This window comes from Strigops habroptila, chromosome 1 (genome assembly GCF_004027225.2).
Source record: "Strigops habroptila isolate Jane chromosome 1, bStrHab1.2.pri, whole genome shotgun sequence".
Classification (NCBI taxonomy): Eukaryota; Metazoa; Chordata; class Aves; order Psittaciformes; family Psittacidae; genus Strigops; species Strigops habroptila.
Window position 1 is genome coordinate 1,557,499 of NC_044277.2, and position 8,718 is coordinate 1,566,216.

Below are 8,718 nucleotides of genomic sequence, written 5' to 3' on the forward strand. Positions count from 1 at the left end.
AAGGCACAGGGAACTCCATGCTGTCTAACAAGGGGGAAAATATCATCCCAACATACATTAAACATTTTAGATTGAATAAATCTATAACTGCCTAAATATATGAAACCATTTCCACCTTTTCCAGCCGATTTTAACTTGTTGGGGCTTCAAGGATTGTGTGATCCCCAGGAAGGGACTATGTTTGGAAGGATTTCTCTCTCCCTCCTGGATTTCCCAATCCTAAAGGAGCTGCTGGACCAGAAAGGTGGAATTGCTGATTAATCTGGAATAGCAGCAATGCTTTTCTAGATGAATATTACAGCGGTTTGCAAAGAAAAGTGCTTTAATTGTGTGACTGCAACTGTCTACACAGCAAAAGAGAGTGTAGGAAGAGGTGTTTATTCCTCTGCTAATGAAGGAGTTGCCTTTAGCCCAACTGTGATTGACAGCTCATGGGATATTGTCACCTCTACATCCCTCAACAGCTCGCTGTGGTGTCACTGAACCATGCAGAGATCCCATTCGCAGCCTGGTTTTCCCCAAGGGTGAGCTAGATTCCTTTTGTGGTCCACATTTCCCCATTGCAGAGTCTTGGATGGAGCCATCCCACTCCCATCTCCCCCATCTGCAAAGGGAAATGATATAAAACTCAATTATTAAGAGGTTTAACCCAGGTCGTGCTTGGGTGAGGATGTATAACTGGAGCTGGTTTAGGCTAGGAGTGGTTTATACCAGCTCACCCACCCTACAAACCCCATTGCTTCCCATTATGGACATCCCAACTGGCATGGAGAGCTTGGGATAAACCTCCACCATAAATCTAGATGGGATCCATGGTGAAAAATGGAAGAAAACTAAACCTACACCAGTCCCTGGCTTGGCAGAAAGCGGCCAAGAGGGAACAAGCCCCAGCACGAAGTCATCCTCTCCTGCTCCCTGCCCTGGGGCTGGCTCCCATCCCTTGACAACTTTTACTCATCCAGCAAGAAAGGTGGCTTGGATGCTTTTTCCTGGGATGGTGCAATGGAGATCAAAGAGGCTTTCCTGGAGCCAGCCCTGCCTCTGGGCTTTTCCGCTCCTGGCCGCGAACCGGGAGCATCATTGGGAAGAACCAGGCAGCATCTTCCCAGGGGAATGCGTGGCTCCGCTACGTGCCCTGGTTTGGGATCTCAGAATGGAGCAGTGCCCTTTTTTGCCCCAAAATCCAGCATTTTGGGGAAAACTTTGCTATGTAAAGTCCTTATAACCCCTTTGCATCATCTTCTTCCCTGCTTGCACCAGGATGGGGATGGGTGACACCATCTGAAGCTCAGCTGCGATGAGGTGCTTGATGGCAAAGTGAGCAGGTGAAAGCAATGGACTCACCTGCATGAATAGGGCTGGGGAAGAGCAGGATGGGTGAGTGAGTGCTTCAGGATGAGGGTTATGGGCACCAGTTTATGGCACCCTGCAGGACCTACCCTCTGCACCCAAAGTTTGGGCTCTAAGACCTCTCCAAACCCAACCATGGGGCTCTGATGGGTAAGAGGCAGCTGGATTTGGGGACTAATTTGATAATTAAAGAAGGGTTTATCTCATGGAAGGTGGTTTTCCTTAAGGTGTTTTTAAAGCAAAACATTTGGCCCAGTCCCACACCTGAGTGGTACAATGCATTTTCCTCTTAGCAGGTCTCCTTGTTGAGGAGATGCTGGTTAGGATTTCTCCCCAAATCCAGCTTTTGGGCTAAAACTCTATTTCCCAGGGTGCATTTTGAGCTGGGACCCTCCAATCAGGGCTGAGGGAGTCTTTAAATAAGCTGCTTGTAGGGGGATATTGCTCTCAAGGGAGGTTGTTGGGTGAGGTCTTTTCTGGTCTGGGTGGCTTTGATTTGTTCTGAGTGAATGTGGTCCCACCAGCAACTCATAGCTCAACAAAGACTGGTAAAACATAAAGGTTTTTAATGTGTTTTCTACTCCTTGGGAAGTTTGCAGCATGTCTTATGGTGCTCTGTAGCTTGTTTCCTCTTTGAGAAGTCCTCTTTCTTCTTCAGTGGGGGGAAACCTTCATGGATAGGGACCAACTTGGTGATGTTTGAGTTTCTTTCATATCCTTTGAGGCCTTGAGTTTCTAGGGGAGCAGTGATTTGAGGGGGTCTGGCTGCTCTAGTCAGGAGGATAGGAGAGGTGGTAGCTACTTGCTTTGGTGGGGGACTCAATATCTCACCTTTACTCTTGTCTCTCTGCTGTGTTTTATTATATTTCCACTGTGGTGGCTTTCTGGGTGTAATTAGGGCCTGAATAATACTTGCTGAATACCCTGGGCTGTTCTGAGGGTGTAAATCAACCCTGTATACCTAGAACTGTAAATTTGGAGGGGCTTCCCTTATGTTTTAGCAGCAATTTTGCTTTTACCACCTCTAACAGCAGCTCAGGAACCGAGCTCAAGGCTTTTCCACTTCATGTTACACTTAAACCCTTGTTAAAGTGATTTTGATCCCATAGATAGTTATAAACTGAGTTGTGGAGTGAGTTGCTGTTGGGGTTTCCTCCAAGAGCAGAACTGGGGTGCTACCAGCCATGAGTTATCTTATGTCATTGCAGTGACCATCCTTGGGATGCTGCCTTAACCCCATAACACGTCCTGAAGAGCTGGTAGACGACAAAGCCATGGGGGTCTCGATGGACAGTGGGGCAAAGAACACCAGGTGAGTTCTATGGGGTATAACAGGGGATTTTGGGGGGCTACCACAATGTTATCACACTTACTGCTGGTGGCTCCATTGGGCAGCTCAGCCCTAAAGTGGTCAGCAGGGAAATCCCTCGAACTTCCATTTGGGAGCCCATTTTGGAGCTGCAGGACATAAGGTGGCATCATCACACCATGGCTTGTTTTCACCACCAAGGGGTTTGCTGCATGTGCTGCCTGCTTGACCTCAGTGGGATGAATTTGCCTTTGTCCATAGGAAGCGAAAGAGAGAGTCAGGGAAGAAGCAGGAGGTGCTGCAGGCACCCAGGGGAAAGGTAGTGAAGAAGGAGCCAGAGGAAATACCATGCACAGTGCAGGTACCATCCAACCCTTTCCATGCCCTGGTATTGGGGTGACCCTTGTGTCTGTCCTCAGTGTTTTGTGGGCATCAAACCCACTGTACAAACTTCCTTCTCCCTTACATTATCCTGGTGCACAGCCCTCTGTGGTAAAAGCGAAGAAGAAGTCACCAGAGATCAAGGAGAAGCCACTGCAGGAAAACATCATCAGCAGGTAACCCCTTGGTTGGATGAGGATATGATGGTGGGAACCAGGGAGGAGATGGGAGCTGCAAGGCTTTACCTTCTCCATCTGGGTTTACCCTAAAGCTGTCCATGGGAGTGCAGCATTTATCTCTGCTCTCCTTGGCCTGCTTTGAGTATCAAAAAGGTGTGTTTTAATTGGGGAAAAACTTGTGTTCTTCATCTCCTTTTTGGCCAAGAAGCTCCCTAAAGCAAGAGGCTGCAGAAGGGAAAAGACTTGGTTTGAGCCTGCAGGATGGGATCCAAGCAGAGGAGGGAGCTGCCCCTGGGTTGGTACGTGGTGGTCTCTGTGCCAAAGACTTAAGGAGCACTGGTGTAGTTTGCTCGCAAGGGAGCTGTGGGGATGGTGTTCTGCAACTTGTGGGTCTAAAAGGGATCCTTTGAGCATGTTGGATTAAGTCGAACAGCTCAGATGCAGGAGGCATTGGGGTTGAATCAGTCACGTCTTGGAGTTGGACCAAGAGCATGAATTGGCACCAGGACATGGGTGACTATCACTTCCCAAGTATGAGGTCAGGATTGGACTCATCCTGACAGCATCCCTTTCTGAGCCATTTGGCCTTCACTGCTGCTTCTGGATGCTGCTGGAAAACTCAAACCCTGGTTGATTCCCTCTCCATTTTGCTTTGCCCACATTATATTGCATTTATACCCCAAAACCCAGCAGAGATGCTTTTTCTCCTACTCATGGTGAGCCTCCATCCCACTTACAAACAGGGTCTGTAATGTCAGCAAACTCTCCTGAATGGATGCTATTAAATCTGCAGCCTTGAAATCCCTCAAGGGTGCCTGTGGCCACTGTCCTGGTGTTCCCAGTGCAAGCTCCAGGCATTTGCATGCAGGATATGTTTTGGAAGACCGTGGCTGTCTGCTCCTGAACTTCCCAACCCGATTGCTGACAGCACTGAAGGATTGTGAAGTCGAGAGCAGGCGTATTCCCAGGGAACAGAAGGTTATGTTGCCATAACCAACCTGTAATTAAGTCAGGTTTTTTTCCCCCTTTAATGAGTTTTAACCCAGCAGCTTCTCAGCAGCAGCTTTCAAGCAAATCCCTGTGTGGTTTTGGCCTCCCTTGAAAGCTTTCGGAAGAGAAACTTGGGGAAGTTGGGATTTAGAACAAGAGCCTTGATGTGTTAGGTGAAGCTGGGATGGGTTTCGGGGCGCTCCATGGCCACATGCAGAACAACCTGGCTTCAGCTTTGAAAGCAAGGGTGCAAACAGTGTGATAACACTTCTAGTGTCTTCCCTGGGCTCTGAGTCCACTCTGAGCTCATTTTCCTCTGGTCCTGTCCCTATTTTCCCTATGTTTTCCTTTTCCCTTCTGCTTGCTTCTCTTCCTTGCCCTCTGGTCACTCTTGTATTTCCCACCCTATGGCTTTGCCATCTGCTACAAGGGTCATTTAATCTTCTAAGGACCAAGCTGGCGTGGATGCGTGTAAGCTGCTATTTGATGCATGTTTGTTTTGGAGCCCTTCCATCCCTTCTGTCCCCTATAGCAGCAACACATCCAGTGAGCAGGCGTTTGAGGAGGGGTGATAGTTTACATGTATTTACTCCATAAAATACCTTTTCAGTGCTGTTGGAAGTCAGGGATTTCCTAACCACATAAAACATCAAAGCTCTCCTCATCCTTGGTAAAATCTGCTGGGTTGGGCTCCTGGTTTCTAGCCAGGATGGATGAGGAAGGGGGTAAGGTGATGTCAATGGGACATGGGTACTGTGGCCTGGCTATCTGCTGTCACAGGGGCTGGGTGATTGCTTGGGGGTGATGCTGATGTTGGGGTACCCATGCCAGCTATCCTCTCCCAGATCAACACTGTTAATACCTTTCAGGAGGAGACTGAATCAAACCCCCACCAAGGTCCATCAGTGGGGCTGAAAGACTCTTCAAGGTAAGTTGGGCCGCTTTCTGAATGCTTTTTGCCCAGAGAAAAGCATTGAAATTTGTCCTTTCTCTTCTTGCCATGGGGTTGTACATCCCTGTTTTTCCTTCCTGTATCACTGGGCTGGTGTATATTCCTCCTGTATCCCTGCTGCCGATGTCTTCATTGGGCAGCTTGGCCACGTCCTGGTGTCTTCAGTGACCTTAAAGCTTGCCAAAAACCATCACAAGCGGAATTTGGGGCCCCAAATTGTGCTTTGTGCTTACCAGGATGTGAAGGAGAGCCATCCACATCCTTGGGAGGAGAAACCTGGCTTCCTAGCTCCTTCCTGGGCAGCATCAGGCCATGCTTCCCAACTGGCCCTGCTGAGGGATGCCAGGAAGGGTGAAAGATGGGCAATGGGTCTGACCAGTGCACCATGGACTGATGCAAGGGCCTGAGCTCAGCTCTTTGAGGGTGGAAAGGGAGGCTCCTGTCCCCATCCAACCTCCCCAAGGATGCTGGAGTCAGCAGGCTGGGATTGCTCAGATGCACATACCTACATAAATACAGAGGTAGGCGGTGGGGAACGGCTGGTGGGGACAACCAGCCTCCCAAAACCTGGGAAAAGGGTGTTTCTTCCCTTTGCTCCATGCTAGATCTGCGCAGAGATAGGAAGCTGAGCTCATAAAAGCTGGTCCTTAGCAGGCTAATCCTCTTTGCCTCTTAGAGACAGGGGCTTTCATGTCCAGTGAGAGGCCTCTAATAAGACCTTGTGGGGAAGGAGCCGATCCCAAACGGTGGCAGCACCTTCTGAGTCATGAATGTGCTCGGCTACTAATAAGATTGGAGGGGCTGAGCGTGTTTTGCTCACCCTAATGAGTTCAGTGGGGATTGTGTAACGTGTGTTCTGGTTGTGAGGAGACATCCAGCCCCTCGTTTGGTTATGAGGACTTGTTGCCTTCATCCTAAGCAGGCTTAAAGGCTTTCTCTGCGTTGCTCTGATGTCCCACGGGCTGGTAACTTAGCATCAGCCTAAGTGAATCTTTAGAAAGGGGCTGCAAATCTCACTTTCTGTTGTAGAAACCGTGTCTATGAGATGTTTTGGCTAAAAGAGGAAACTGTGGGTCTTTGTGGTCACCTGGATGTGAAGGAGAGCCATTGACATCCTCTTTGAGAGAGGAAACCTGGCTTCCCACTGCCTTCCTGGGCAGCATCAGGCCATGCTTCCCAACTGGCCCTGCTAAAGGATGCCTGGAGGGGTGAAAGATGGGCAATGGGTCTGACCAATCCACATGGACTGGTGCAAGGTCCTGAGCTCAGCTTTAAGCTTGTCTAGCATGGACTGAAGGAATGTGGCTTTGGTTGGTCTGGATAAGTTGGTTTGTTGTGGTTTTATTTTGGTGGTAGTGTTGATCACAAGCTGGGGATGGGATGCTCTGCAGCAAGAAGGTATGTTGCTTGGTTGGGAGGTGGTAATGACCCAGCAGGGACATCCCCAAGCTTCCATGTGTGCAAGGGGACATTGTCACCTCAACCCTGTGGAGGTGTAGGCTCAACCTACAGGATGCAAGCTTGGTTTAGGCTGTGCTTGCTACTTATTCCTGTCTTGCTTTGCTTTTTTGTACATGAGCAACTCAACGATGAGGTTCCCACCTCTCTTTTTGAAAGAGGGGAAACTGAGATGAGCTCTGAGGCAGAAGTTGTTCCCTGTGAGGGTGCTGAGGCGCTGGCACAGGGTGCCCAGAGAAGCTGTGGCTGCCCCATCCCTGGCAGTGTTCAAGGCCAGGTTGGACACAGGGGCTTGGAGCAACCTGCTCTAGTGGAAGGTGTCCCTGCCCATGGCAGGGGTTGGAACTGGATGAGCTTTAGGTCCTTTCCAACCCAAATTATTCCGTGATAAGCTGTAACCTGGGGCCAGTTGCTGCTGCTTTGGGATATCTCCATCTGCTGCAGCACCCGGGTGCTGCCGTGCTTGAAGGGAAATGAGGACTTGGTTAGAAGCGACCCCTAATCTTGTATGTAAGAGGTGGATGCTGCTGCTCACCAAAGCAGTGAGACGTGTCTGTGCTTCTGTTGTAGGTCACAGTGCAAACCCTGGAGAGCAGGACCTGCAGCAGGACAGCAGCTCTTGGAGATAGAGGCTGGTGTTGGGGTAAGGAAACCTGGGGTGACTGTCACCCCCTGAACTCAGTGCTACACAGGATGCATCTCTTAGCACCTTCTCCATTCGCATGGGCTTTGGGATAATCTCTCTCCTTCCACAACTTCAACATTGAGGGAGGGGATTCTCCCCTTCTGCTCTGCTCTGGAGCCAGGCTGAGAGAGCTGGGCTGCTTCAGCCTGGAGAAGAGAAGGCTCCTGAAGGGGAGACCTTAGAGCAGCTCCAGTGCCTAAAGGGGCTCCAGGAAACCTGGAGAGGAGCTTTGGGCAAGGGATGGAGGGACAGGCCAAGGGGAATGGCTTTAACCTGCCAGAGGGGAGATTGAGATGAGCTCTGAGGCAGAAGCTCTTCCCTGTGAGGGTGCTGAGGCGCTGGCACAGGGTGCCCAGAGAAGCTGTGGCTGCCCCATCCCTGGCAGTGTTCAAGGCCAGGTTGGACACAGGGGCTTGGAGCAACCTGCTCTAGTGGAAGGTGTCCCTGCCCGTGGCAGGGGGTTGGGACTGGATGAGCTTTAAGGTCTCTTCCAACTCCAACCAGTCTGGGATTTCTTTCCTTATGGCTACTTCCTGCAGGTCCCAAAGCCAAGTGATGGTGTTGCTGGTGGGGCTGCATCCCTCCCTGAAGAGCCTGAGGCTTTGGAGATGGATGTGGGGCTCACTGCTATGGCAGAAGGTGAGAAGAAGGAGCTGGACCTCCCTGCCCTACATCAACAAGGGGGTGCCCAAGTCCTGACAAGAAAACAAGGAAGAGGGAAGAAGCAAGAGCAAAGGAAGCAGAAAGAAGCAGGATTGCTGAGAGAAGGAAGGAGGAAGAAGGGTAAACTGGAGGAAAGCTGTGGGGATATGATGGAGAGCATCAAGGAGGAAAGTGCTGGTGGGGGCAGGAATGGGACAAGGGGACGGGGAAGAGCCAAGCGAGGGAGCAGCAACAGCACCCAGAAACAGGGTGGCAGGAAGAAAAAGCAGGAGAAGGGACAAGAGGAGAAGCGTAAGAAGGTTAAAAAGGAAAAGGTGGGGAAGAAGAGAATAAAGAAGGAAAAGTTGGAAGAGGAGCAAGAGCTGGAGAAGACAAATGAAGAGGAAGGAGAGAAAGAAGTGGGAGATGAACTGGAGGAGGGAGATGGAGTGGGAAAGGGAAGTGAAGATAGGAAAGGGGTGAAGGAGGAGGATGAGAAAGGGGATGAAGGATGGGGTGAGACACAGAGCGCAGGTATCAAGCAGGAGGTGAAGGATGAGGAAGATGAGGAAGGGAAGGGAGATGCGCCACGGAAAAGGAAGAAGCAGAAAATCAAGGTGGAAAAGCCAGAGGAGGAAATGAAAGAGAAGGGGAAGAAGAGCGAAGAGGAGGAGACCCCGAGGAAGACCCAGAAAAGGAAATATAAGGAAGAAGGAGGGGAAAAGAACAATAAAAAGGCCAAAAAGCAGAAGAAAGAGGAAGGAAGAGAGGC